At 36.8% G+C, this 14,192-nt stretch overlaps 1 protein-coding gene across 8 annotated transcripts in view; it reads left to right on the top strand.

Moving 5' to 3' along the window:
* Window positions 1-14,192, top strand: part of trpm3 (transient receptor potential cation channel, subfamily M, member 3) — a 166,971-nt gene that overhangs the window by 15,049 nt on the left and 137,730 nt on the right. The window lies entirely within an intron of this gene.

Genomic DNA, 14,192 nt, shown 5'->3' with positions numbered 1-14,192 from the left:
ACACACACACACACACACACACACACACACACACACACACACACACACACACCAAAACAAGATATAGCCTCTCACACAAGAACATTATGTCAGTGGCTCCCCTTATGGATCTGTCAGATTACTGGCATGGGTCCTGATCAAAGCTGCTTTAAAACCTCTGCTAAGCAGCCTCGCTCTGAATTCCTTCTGCTAATTTATCCTTGCTGCGACAGGAGGAGGGGAACAGCTACAGAGAGACAGAAGCAGACAAATATGTGTTCAGAGATGCTCAGTCATGCCTCAACCCCAAAACAGCTTCTATTAAACAGCAGACATTAGATTACAGTTTTTCTGTGTGCTGAATAAAAAACACTTTGGAGATTTTCCACTTCCTTTTTCATTCCTCTAGGTTTGATCTTTTAAAAAAAGAACCACTGGATCTGAGTTTGCCACAAAGCCTTTATATCTTACTTTGAAACACTGGCATTAAGGTTCCCTCCTGCTGTGAGGAGATGGTTTGTGTTGCTGCACACCTGCAGCAAATCTTCTCATCCAAACCAAAAATAGATGTGTGAAAATTAGCTGCTGAACACAACTTTGGATCAAACTTTACCTAAAACACAAGTCCAGCTAATTAATTATCAAACTAATTATCTGGTTTGGGAACTTTCTTTTAGCACACATTCCCAGCTGCTTATCTCAAACTTAAAGCGTCCTCTTTTCCCCCAACTTTTTCAAGTCCTGCTAAGATTAATGACAACCTCATAAATGTAGTTTGATCACTGTCCCCTGCTGCGCTCACACGTCTCATCTTCTTATCAGACCAGCTAAACGCAGGAACATCTGGTGTAATTGGCCTTTACAGTTTACTGACCCATCTAAAGACCGCCTTAGACCTAAAATGTTTCACAGAAGTTCTAGAATTTCGTACATTAGCAGAGGTTCTGGAGAATTCCTTGACATGCCTCTGCGATGAAAAAGTTGTCCATAGAGATCAAATTAAGTGCAGAGATTTAAACATCTAGTTCAGGTGACTCACCAAGCTGTCGCCAAAACCTAAAACTGGGAAACATTTCTAATTATCCTTCTCTTTTTTATGCAAATATAGATATTTTCTTTAAATGTAAATGTAGACATCTTTGAATGGAGATCTGTGGATGTGAAACCTGTGTTGCAGCTTTGAACCGGGCTTTGAAGCTGCTCCGTCTGATGCCACGAGCTCCTGGGCTTTGAGGTTGAGTGTATTCTCCAATGTATGACACGGCGCAGTTTCAGTTTTAGCTCAAATGATTGCCATAAAAGCCATTAACCAGGGGCGCCATGGCCGCTGGCTGATGGGGTCGGATGTATCTTGCTTCAGCTTGCAAGACGATAATTACACTATGTCTATGTTACCATGGCAACAGGTAGATTCTTATTGTGTAATGCAGAATTTGCTGTTTGTTACAGAAATGGGGTATTTTGTTGTTAAACTGTGGTTTTTGGAATTTAAAAGAATAATGGAGGCACACAAAGGGAATCGTCATTTCTAAACGCCCTGACATATTTTCATCAAATATTCATTTTTTATTCATATTTAACGATGATACTTGAATTTTTTTATTGCAGTTAGAATTACTTTACACAGTGAATAAGCATCTCACAGTTTAAACAGCCTCTCAGTCTGAAAGTTTCGATAAAAGTTTCTCTCTCTTGACGCCACACAGAGAGCTAAAGAGAATTTGTCTTTAAAAACAAACAACCAACCTGCAGTGCCAGGTTGAAATGAGTGACTGTTCATTATAGTGGCTTCTGACACTGAGCTGCTGCTGCATTGCTCTGTTGACTCAGAAGATTAGATCGGCAAGCACAAAGCTAATCTGACATTTATAGATTTCGTGTGTGTGTGTGAATGTGCTCCATCTTTTAAGCTCTTGGCTGACACAGACTTGTGGACTTGAGATATTACCAAGTGGGCATCTCACTGATCTGCTGTATAGAAAAAATAAAGAGAAGAACAGCATCTGTTTGAAGAAACAAGCCCAATCGTTTTAGTTTTTCTTCCCGAACGTTGATTACAAGCCAATTTCTGTTCTTCGGTTTCTTCTTGCTCTGAAAAGTCACTAGCTGCATTTCCATTGCCCATGAAAATGCACAAATTTGAATTTTGAAAATAAATTTGCTCAATAGAAACACGTCAATTTCGAAAAAAAAAAGTTTTTTGACAAAATGGTTTTGCGCTAGGAAAAGGTGTTTTTTTCGTCCGGATCAAAATTGATGTATTTTGCAAAACTGCAATGGAAAAACTTTTTTTGCATCACGGGAGTCACGTGATCAAGAACCGGCTGTTTCTACTGGTGAAAAAGACGACGACGAAGAAGAAGATAACAGGAAGTAAAAGTAGTAATAAAATCGCCAAAGTAGTAAAAGAAAGTATTAAACTCACCAACTGCATTTTTCCAAAAACACAGCAAACGTAGCCGCTCCCAAGTATAAGGGGCTTGTCACTCAAAAGCCTCGATCAGACGCCGACATCTCCTCTGAAGGCTGATGATGAGCGCTAGTGTCGTGGTAGCGATATGCTATGTGTTTACATCCATTGCTGCCATGTTTGTAATGACTTACTGCAAGAACAAACATATTCACACGTGACTTTAATAGCATTTCTTACTGAATGGAAACACCGCAATTGCGAAACTGTGTTTTTTTTTTTACATTAACAGAATATCGATAAAGTTTTGCGCACATTTGCAATGGAAACACAGCTACTGTGGCACGTGCCTCTACAGCTGATTAATGTTTGGAGCAAACCCAGTTCAAGATGGCCACCACAACTAACTGACTGTAGCAAACACATAACATGACTTTAACTTTACATATATTGTGGTAAAATTAGGTGTGGTGGTAGCTGAGAGTTGTACAACACTGTATGCCTGTTAGCAAAATATCTAAAAACTGAACAGAATTTACTGAAACTCTCAGAAAGTAATTAGCATGGAGTGAATAAAATTCAAGATGACCATCAACAACTTTAGCCAACACAAAAGGCTGAAGCCAGTTAAGCAAAATTTTATTGTAAATAGTATGAGAGCCATCCTGAACACATTTATATATAGCTTGTGATATCTCACAGTTTTGAATTAGATAATCTATAACAATATTTACATGGTTTGCCCAAAATGTTTATAACTCCATTGCCTCTCAGTACGCATTCTCTGAAGGAATGTCAGAACTTTTATTTGAAACTGAAGTTAACTATGATAATAAAGCAATTTAAATGTGGCTCTCTCATTAAATCATAGTTAAAATAAATAAAAAAAACTATGAGCAGAATTTTAAGCAAGTTAAGTTTTGGATTCTTAAAGCTCTAAAAGCTGAATATTTTGAGTTAAGTTAAACATCATAAAGGTTAAATAAAATAAAAAACATGTAAGTTATTGATTTATTAGAAAAATCTTGTAGGTTTCTGCCTGTTTGAACCATAACAAGCAATTTGATTAATTTGCCTTTTTTTTTCAAAAATGCATCATGTTGATCATCAGCTGAACTCATGTCTTTTGATAAGAACATGCTAAAGCTCAGTGTTCAGTGAATCCTATCTTTAAGAGCACATTTAACACTATGGAAATTTGTATTCAGGTCTAGTCTAGCAGGGTTTGGCATATTTGACACCACTTTACAAGGGCTGTCTTTCATCTTGGCAACAATTTCCTCTTCTCTGGCAACAGTCCCTCCGCCACAGCCCAGATAACCTCTGTAGTACAGCAGGTTGCACGTTTTAAAACCGTCTTATTCTTGCCCCGAGGGGACTCCACATGCAGACATTACATTATCTCCTGTTGCAGTAGCAGTCGACATTTCCTTCATTTCTTAGTTCATACCTTCTTTTTTCACTTTGCATTTTGAAATCTAACTTTAAGATAGGAAAGACTGAATGTTTTTCTACAGCTAAAATACATTTTGAAAAATTAATAACTTCAACAAATGTTCAGGCAGGCAGACAACTAGAGATCTATTATATAGTTTTAATGGTTTTATGATAGCACAAGGCAGCTTAATTTTGCCCAAAAATATCAGTTGTTTTAGACATTATCTAAAATCAACAGCCAATTATTTCTTTAGACACCAATAAATGCATGCATAATGGGGATTATTTCAACACCAATAGCTATTCTAAACAATATAAAATGTTTGTTAACATGTTTGCTGTATTATTTTTCAGCCTTTCCCTTTCTTGCATCCATTATTTATAACTTAAAAAGAATTCTCCACAATTTCTCTTCACAGTTTTACGTGTGTTTCACAGAGATATGCAGAAATGATTACTTGTTGTAGTTCTTCTTCAAAAGGAATACAGAAACACAGATCCACATGAAGTTGAAAACACTTGTGACATTTGGGACAGCAGGGCTCAGTAGCAGACTGGTTGTTTTTTAATAAGAGTTCAAATTTGGCACCAGGTTGCAAGCTTCTATGCAAACTTCACACCTTGTTTCCTGTTTTTGCTGTATTTTTGTGGGTTACGACACCACATACAGGCCTGGCGTCGTTACTGCAGCCTTCTGGGCTGATTTTTTTTGTATATCCCCATCCCCACCCTATTAAATTGAACCAAAACAAGCAGAAAATATATATATGGGGTGCAACAATACATGTACCCGTATGGAACAGTGCTTTAGGTTCAATACACACTTGTAATCGAACAATACAGATTTTTAAAATTTATTTTATCAACTTGTCTTCTGAAGATGCTCTGTGCTGAAGGATAAGTGGATCTGTGTTTGACTACTCCACCTAGGCTGCATTTTTGAGTGCGGATCCACTGAGAAACTTGCTGTTTCAGCAACATTTAATTAAAAAAAACTGTGCTTTTGAGGTTAAATAAATGTTCATAACTAATTTAAATAAATTAAAAGTTAAGGGGTATGGAAAATTTTTTTTTGTATCGAAAAAAATATCGAACCGCGAGACTAAAGTATCGAACCGAACCGTTACTTTTCTGTATCGTTGCACCCCTAATATTATATAGAGCTAAAGTAGTGAAGAAGGCTCAGAATGTTGGAAAATTCTAGCTGGTACACTTATGTTTTTTGTCTTGATGGAAAAGCTCGAGAGAAGTTTTGAGAAGCAACTTTGAAATGATGTTTTCTCTGAATGTAATTTTACAAAATAACCATATTGGAAATCTGATTTGTATTACTTAAAACTAATGACAATGATGAAAATATAAAAGTTTGCCCATGCACCTCCGGCTCTCTTAATCAAACTAGTGAACTATGAAGAGCATCATTCACAGTAAATTGCTGTCAGATGTTTTATTAGAATGAAAGCGTCGATTAGGGGGGGTTGTTTCACAGTACTACAAAATTATTGCCTCTCCAAAAGACCACCAGTGGCTCTTGTGCATTATTCATCCCTAATAACCAGGACACAAAGTGCTCATAATTAGGCCACACTGTGTGTTGTAATGTCTTCCACAGTTCTGGGGCAGTTTTGAAGTTGCTTTCCAGCTGCAATGAAAAACACAGATCACTGATCACATGACTCCTCTCTGGTAATTTACATACACCTACACAGAAAAATGAGCACTCTGCTCGTTTTACTGTGGCTGCCTGATCTGTTGTGAACTCTTGTTTTAACCTTCACACATTTGAAAGGGTTGAGATGCTTTAGTTGGCTCTTGTCTTAATTTGCTTTTAAATACAAAGTGGGACTTCTGGCAGAATACAATCATTTTTTACACATTATTTGAACATTAATAATTACATAACAAATCTGATGTGTTAAGTTTCTGACTTCGAGCTGTGTTAAACAGCCGAACACAAAACAAGGTTTAAAGAATTTATTGGAGGTGACAAAGTTTCTTGGAGGGATCTGGAGCGTCACTGCTTCCTGGGTTGGTACCTCTAAACAGAAGAACAAAATGTTAGTGGCTGAGTTAGACAGGGCAAATGGAACTAATATGATAAACAGGCACTAACCTTGTGTAAACACAGGGTTCCAATGAGAAACAACGTGAGACTCAGTTAGGTTCACATTAAAGATGTCACTGTTGGTTCCAGGAAGTGTGTTGGGTTTGTTAGGGAGAAGAGTGGTTGAGATGCAGACAGGAGTCAAACACAGAGCTTTGAGAAGGATCAACAGGTTTAAAGGTCTTAACATTACTCAAATCAGGTTGGGGTGCATGGGTCATAAACCGTGAGATCAAAGAGGGTGTCGTACCGTTATGGGGCAAGGCGAAAGGCAGGTATCCAGGAGCACAGACGTGAGTCGTCAACAGGAGATCAGATGTCCAAACAAATCCAGGAGGGGCTGAGGCAAAGATCATTGATCCAAAAAGCAGAAGCAGGGTCAAGGAGGCAAGGCAAAACCGAGGCATGGGACAAGAACGCTGGAAAATCACTGACAAGGCAAATGACAATCTGGCAAGGAACTGTAGATGGTGACTGAGTTAAATACAGCATGAAGCAGGTGAGTATGAGCTGATTACTGAGAGGGTGGAGCTGCTGAGAAACTGTGAGGAGGAGGAGGAACAGGAGCAGAGATTGACTGTGGTTGTAAAACATAACATGATGAGAATATTTAATAAACCTAGAGGAAGAAAAATAAGGAATTTCTGAAATTATTATGAGTTGTAAATACTTGGTTTAACTTTTAGAAAGGGGAGAACTTGAAGTGCAGAGTTTTTTCCTTCAGTACTGCTATTTTTTCTCAGTTTTTTAAATTTCTGTCAACTGTTCCAAAATCTTTATAATATTTTTCCCTTTAATTCCAAAACAGCATTTCTTTAGTGTTATCTTAGTTTTATTCTTTTTGACATATTTATAATGATTGTGTTTCTTTTTTCATCAATTTATACCTGATTCTTTAAAATGACAATTAAAACTAAATTGTTAAATTGTTTTAAGTTATAAAGATGATTGAATACATTCAATTTTTGTTAGACCTTAGATTCTCAATAAAGACTTTTGACAGCAGCGAATGTCTGAAATCTTCTTCAGTTCTTTTAGACCTAAGCCTTTAAGCTCAGTCAATGAACGTGTTCTGACAATCAACATTAAAATTAAATCCACATGATAGTCATTTTGATTTTCCTTAAAGTGTATGCCATCATCTAGTGTCATCATCATCAAGCCATCAAAGCAGCTACTTTGTTGTATTTTTGGAATCCTTGTTGCCTCGCTAGTAATGTGAGGATTTAAGCCCCGCCCACTGCTCTCCTGTGCTCACACATAATCATGGTGCAACATAACTGTTCTTTTAGACATGGAAAAGAAGAATTAACAAATTACAGCTAAACCTTATTAGAAAAATTAATACAACAAAATGTGAACTATGTGAATCAATAAGAATCAGCTCCTGGAAAATATTGATCTGAAGTGTATTTCTATTTTTGAAAAGGAAAGTCCAAATCTGTTTACATGGAGGGCGAGAGACCTAAAACCTGTGCTTTAATCAGCTTGGTCTTGTTCCTGCTTCAGCTTTCCAGGTTCCCTTTCTGTGTCTAGATGGTCATGGTAGCTTTTTCTGTCTGTGGTCAGATATTCTTGAACTTTCAGAGTTCTCCTGTAGCTCCTCGTGTATTTGACAGTCAGGCAGTGCCAAGTGGGTCATAGTTTGAAATGCAAACCACCTGAGATTCTGAGTACACTGAAAAAGGTCTTTACTCTGGATTTTTCATTCCTTTATCCTGTCTTGTCTTGTATTCCCAGTTGTAAAACCAAATAACACCATCGAAAAAAAATTCCACCATGTTGGGCTTATTAATGAGCCGATGCTCTTTGCTTCTCCCACAAACAAAGTGCTTAAATACTCGTCAGACTGAGAATTTTAGCTGATGACAACATGATGCTGTGAACATGTTTTCACTGCTAATACTCATTCACTAATTAGACTTATAATCTGCCAAATACAGCCCTAATCTGCTGAGGTGTGTTCTACTTCTCGATGAAATCTTGTAAACCTGGGACACCTAACCTGACAGCTCAGATAACTAATGATTTTTGCACAAAATCATCCGAGGGTTTAAAAAAAAACTTGGTTATGGGTTTATCTGTTGCACTATACTTTGAATAAATCAAAGCACAAATGGCTAGACATAAACAGCCCCTGCAGCTCCTTATTTTGATTTGATCATAAAAATAAGGAGCTGTATAGGATGGGGAGCGGAGGAATGGGGGAAGGGGAGGGGGCACCTTGCCTATAACTCCTCTGACAGACGAGCCATGCTGAAAACGTTCTTGAACACTTGACTTTGTTTGTTTTTAACAAGAGGAAAGGTTTGAGGAAATTCAACCCATCAATCATCATTTACAGCTGACTGACAGCTCATAGCAACAAGTGGGGGAGGCGGAGGTAGGAGGGGATAATTTAATCTTCATATAGCTGCAGAACACCTCCCTGGCTTCTGATTAAAATTAATTCATAGGAACAGTATTGAACGATTCTATAAATTTTAAACCATGACTTTTTGTGGTGCACCTTGAAGCCCAGCCCATGTCGAGTGTCATAGTGCAGCATGTATTTGTGTAGCTCCATCCCACAGCCTAATAATCACTATCTCTCTCCAGATGGAGGAGTGCACCTGACGCAGCAGAAGTCTTCCTGTCTCTTCTGGGCCATGGGGGCAGGGGGTGACACAGTGCGTGTGTGTGTGGATATATGAGTTCATACAGGTGTCTGAGCGTGAAGCTGGGTATTGAATTGTTATTTACTGAGCAATCTCCAGGGAATGAGCATCACACAGAGGATAGGGGCAGGAAGCCAAATTGTATCAAGGCTTTTGGGAGGGATCATCAATCTAACAAAGACAACTTTGCAAACAATAACCTTATTTAGCTGCTGTGTTCGGTGTCATTTTCAATGCTGCTCAATCGATGCCTTCATTCTTCATGCATATCTCTGAACCATGTGGGCTTTAGCCTGACCCGCAGGTACAATGAACCTCTTATCATGGCAGCAGTTCTACTCTCTTACAAGGGAAGGATTAAGGCTTTAACACAAAGTGAAAACCTGCTTTGTATTGTTAACTACGCTAGCTCCAATGCTATTATAGTTGCTCTTTCCCAGCTGTCAGTAAATCTATGGGATCGCTGCAGAAAGGCAAGACCAAATGTCATGCCTTTCTGCACAGATGCGAGCTTCAGTTCCAACAAAACATGCTTGTTAGGATGCAAAGCTGTGAGATCCACACATTGAGTTTCTGATTCAATCCAGAAAATCATCTGCTTTGCATTTTTTCATGTTTTAAGATTTATGTCGTTTAATCAAATTCAGTGATTTTACTTTAATAAATAGTAAAATCAATTAAACATTTTATCGACCAGGCAGACATATTAATGCTTATTTATGTGGATAATACTTATAGTAGTTGTAAATTCAGTTTTCTAAATGGAACAGATTCACAATTCATTAAGAATAGTTTATAAAAAAATGTATTTCTCTCACTGACCTATATAGCACCATTCATAAACACCTACATACATACAACAAAGTTTCCACATTTATTCATATCTGCAGCATATTGTCACAGTTTGCTCCTATATTCCTAATTCCCACAGCGTCACTGACTTATAATCACTCTTTGACCTCGTACCTTAAATATGACACCAGCAGAGGTGAGTCACATTTTCAAAAAGCTGTCGTTTTTTTACACGGGATCTTTGTTAGATTGACAGGTGAAAATTGGCTTTTTCACACTCCTGTCACAGTGCAGACAGGTTGTGTCAAAAGGTTCATCTGTAGCCAAGATGTCTCAGAAAGTAAATGAGCCACACAACACCCACATAGTGTTAGTGGATAAAACTCATCTGATATGAGTAATTTTTTCTGACATCCACCAATGGACACACACGTTTACAACTGCTTTTCTTTTACATTGTGACACACACACTTCTACAGTAAAATATGAGTTTTAGCTGCCACATTACTCATGCTGTGTGAACACTTGACTGAACCAGCATTATGATACTGTGCAAATATCTTGAGTCACTTTTTTCCCTCACATTAATGTGCTTTCAAAGGGCCAGATGCTCATTGTCTTGAGCAGTTTTTTCATCAGGGTTTAAAGGATGTTAAACAGTTTTCTAAGGACACTGAATGATTATTCACTAATTTTGCAGCTATTTTATTTATATGACATGATGAATCATTTAAACCTATGAATCATTTATAAGCCATGTTAGGAAAAACAAAACCCTCATTTTCCTCAAGGAATAGTTTTGTATCCACACATGTGCACATTTAGCAACAAAGCTGCTGGCAGTCTGTCACAAAGGTACAAAAATGCATCCTGTTTTTTTTTCTGTTTAATGTACTAGGTTGACAAAGGAATTAAATAACAGCCATAAATAATAGATTTTGCTTAAAGATGGTCTTTCTCAAAAAGCTACAATTTGGTCTTTAGTTCAGTTTCATGAAACTGTACAAGTGTAGGCAAAAGAAATGAATAAATAAATAAATAGATAAATAAAACTCAAAACAAAATCACACACAGCAGATGAACATCTGAAACAAATGCTAAAAAGAAATAAGGAAAATAAAAAAATAAATAAATAAAAACCATGCAAAAACCTGAAGCAGAACCTGAAGGAAACATCATACTTAGTTATGTTGGCATGTTTTTAGCAAATACATTTTAGGAAACCTCTTGTTAATGCAACAAATACAACAGTCTGCCTGTCAGACTGTTGCTTTGATATTTGGTGCAGATTTAACAGAATAATAAAAATGAATCGTGTTTTATTTTGACAGACTGGTAGAAAAATGTACATAAAAATACAACTCAAAAGTGGTAAAATGTGAATTTCTTAGTCAAGACCATGTTAAAGGACTAACAATTATTTGATAATAAAATAATTAGGGATGCACGATATATCGGTATTCAAATCGGTATCGGCCAATATTGGTCATTTTTTAGAATATCGGTATCGGTCCAATATGTAAAACTGGGCCGATATTAATGTCCAAAATTGATTTCCCGCTTTTTAGCTTTAGTTTCTGTTTTGGGAGGGGAGATGGTTGGTTGAGCAAAATCTGTTTGATCACGATGGTGATATTGATGCTGCACAGCCAGGAATATCTGAAGTAGGGAGCCATGTCAGAGGTCTGGTTGTTTATTTACAGTATCAAAAAAAAAAAAAAAACCCAAGCGTGTTTATGGGTATACAGTAGGTATAACATAATTTTTGTATTTTTGTAATATTGGTAAATATTAGTTATTGGCCATAACAGCAATAATTATATCGAATGTCGATATCGGCTGAAATTTTCATATCGGTGCATCCCTAAAATTAATAAAATTAATCTTGCTCCTTTGGCCCACAGCAAGTGGTGGATTCTGTAGTAATTAATTTGTTTATGTTAAAAAAAACGTACTTCTAAATTTAATAATCATCTAAAACTTTTCTATTCGTTTCAGCTAAATGCAACAAAACATCTCTAGATAATTTTTGTTTTGTCTTCCTCACCACAGCTCTCTGCACCGAAGCACCAACATCATTCAGAGTAAATCATTTCTTTCTTCAGCTGCCAAGTTAAGTTCCCAGTGGGGAAAAAGAGGCTGTGAATCTATTAAATCTCTCATGGTCTGGTCTTGTTTGTTGCCGGAGCTTTGGTGTCTTTTTAACATAGTGATAATTAGTGGAGCCATAAAAATGTAGGAGTGCACAAGAAGTGAGGTGTTGAACAGGTGCCCTCTTCTGTTTGAGGTGCATTAAATAAACAAGACCATACAGGCTTTACTTTCCCTGCCAAGTATTATGTTGCTTTTAAAATAAAATAAATAAATAAATAACAAGTCCAATTGTATTAAAATAGCTGCCAGTTTAATCGTTTAATATCCAATCAGTGAATTATCGGTGTGTAATTGAATGCTGAGGCGTCAGTAAGGTTTTGGGTATAGGAAGGCTGCCATCTAGGGTCAGATTTAGGGTAGTGCAGGTTGATGCACAGAGCTGCGTTTGCTGAAGCGTTTAATGGGCTGAAATGGGAAAATGAACTGGAGTGGTAAAGGGCAAAAGCTAGGCAGTCAGTTTTTTTTTAATTTGACCTTCTCCTTTCCTCTTTCACACACACACACACACACACACACACACACACACATGCACGCACGCACGCACGCACNCACACACACACACACACACACACATGCACGCACGCACGCACGCACGCACGCACGCACGCACGCACGCACACACACTCACACACACATCCTGAATTACTGACAAATATGTCAGAGATCTTTGTAGTTTTCAGGCGAGTCACTGGTCAGTGAAGTGGGTGCTTTTAATGTCAGTGATTAACTGTTCGTGCAGACTGAGCACCTACTAACTGCAAGAAGGTGACTCAACTGTGGCGTAAATTTATGGATTAAGATGTTCTTCATTTTAATTATGTTAGTTAGAAGCAGCTGAAGAGCTGTGTTTAAGGTGACACCTGTGTTTGCCACCCTGTTCTGTTGCAGCAGTTACGGTTTTGCTGCTAATTTAAGAGTTCAAAAATAAAACTATTTTGCTGTTTGCTCCAATGACAAACTAATACTGAAATACTTGTGAGGTTTATTTTCCCAGAATACTCTTTGTGGCTACGTTTGCTAACTTATAGTACTTATCAAAAGAGCTGCATTTTTCCTGTCAGTAAGGTCAGACACTTTAGAGTAAGTGCAGTCTGCAGCACATTGAAAAAAGTCAGAGGAATCAAGTATCATCATCCGTTTGTTATGAAACTTAAGTGCTTCAAATTTTCTACGAAAATATCTTCTCAGGCACTCTGAAAGTGTCAAATCTGTCACAAATACACCTATTTTGTTTTGACAAGCGTTTTAGCATTGTGCAATAGCACCAGGACACAAATGGCTTGTGTTGCTCAAAATAGAAATAAAGAGACAAAGCAAAAAATAGATCTACTTTTTTATGCTTCACAATCCAGCATTCAAGTCTTGAAAGCTGTATTTTACTGATAAGGTTGGACATTGTTGATTTGCTTTAGATGTCTTCAATATATACTCCTTTTTGACAGAACCACAAACACCTGAATCAAAAGCTTTTAAAATGTCATTTTCCCTCTGCTTCCAAAGAAAGCAATACTGGTAATAATCAATTAACCTTTAATAATAATGGAGAGTTCAGGCCTTTGAAATAACAGATGGCAAAAATGTACTAACTTTAAATAATGTTAAATAACTGCAGGGGTTCAATCTTAAAAGGCTGCTGTGAAAAAAGCGCAAAGCTGCAGCACGATTCAAGGTTGTACATCGTGTGATATGTTGAGTTCAGTTTATTTAACCGAGGCTGCATATTATGTAAAAAGCTTGTAAAGATTGTAAAATTCACCCTAAAAAAGAGTGTGGGTCTTCACAAATAAACATTGCAATAATAATCATAGAGTGTATGCTGATTCTGTTGACATGTAGTCGGTTGTGAATGCAAAATGTGACCCTGTAACAAACCTTGCTCACCTGAGCTTTAAAAGGAAAGTTTAGAATCCATTATATCTTCAAGGTATTGTGTCCAAATAAGACTTAGTGTTTCTCCTGATATGGAAAACATCTGGTATTTTATTAGAATCCCCAGGTAACATGAACCACGATGTTGTTTTGTGTTGCCTTTTTTGTATTAATTTTTTTTACAAAATAAATGTGGAACAGAAAAGTCTCAGGAAAGCAACAATTACAAGCAAGCAATAGAATACTTATTACCAAAGAGTGTAAGACAAAAATTTTAAGTAAGCTTAAATAAATAAATGAATGAATAAGACAAAAAATAATAAAGTAAAATAAATAAATAAATAAATATAAAATGACAAGGCCACAAGGTTTTGTATTTGCTGTAGGGACATGTATTAAACTCATGACTGAACATCAAACTATGAACAGACATATTCAACCCATGACAATTCAGTTGCAGCTAAAGTGGACATTTCAATAAAGCCTTTGACTGATTCTTATTTTCCACAACAATCAGTTAACTTCATGCTTATGTCATTCTGTTGAAAGTAAACCATAAATATAAATTACAATATAATCCACATACATTTGTATCTTATGAAATAGATGGAAAATCAGTGATTGATATTGTAAATAATAATGATCCAAGGACTGTTCCTTGTGGAACACCATTCTTATTAGTTGATTTCATAATTTCTAATTGAAAACTAACTAAGATCAGTTTGATAAAATATATATCCACTGAAGAATGTGGAAATAAAAGCACAGTAACTTAGATTCAATTCAGTGC

Source organism: Austrofundulus limnaeus, unplaced genomic scaffold (genome assembly GCF_001266775.1).
Source record: "Austrofundulus limnaeus strain Quisiro unplaced genomic scaffold, Austrofundulus_limnaeus-1.0 Scaffold92, whole genome shotgun sequence".
Classification (NCBI taxonomy): Eukaryota; Metazoa; Chordata; class Actinopteri; order Cyprinodontiformes; family Rivulidae; genus Austrofundulus; species Austrofundulus limnaeus.
The sequence above is the reverse complement of the archived record's forward strand: the minus strand, read 5'-3'. Positions and strand labels throughout refer to the sequence as shown.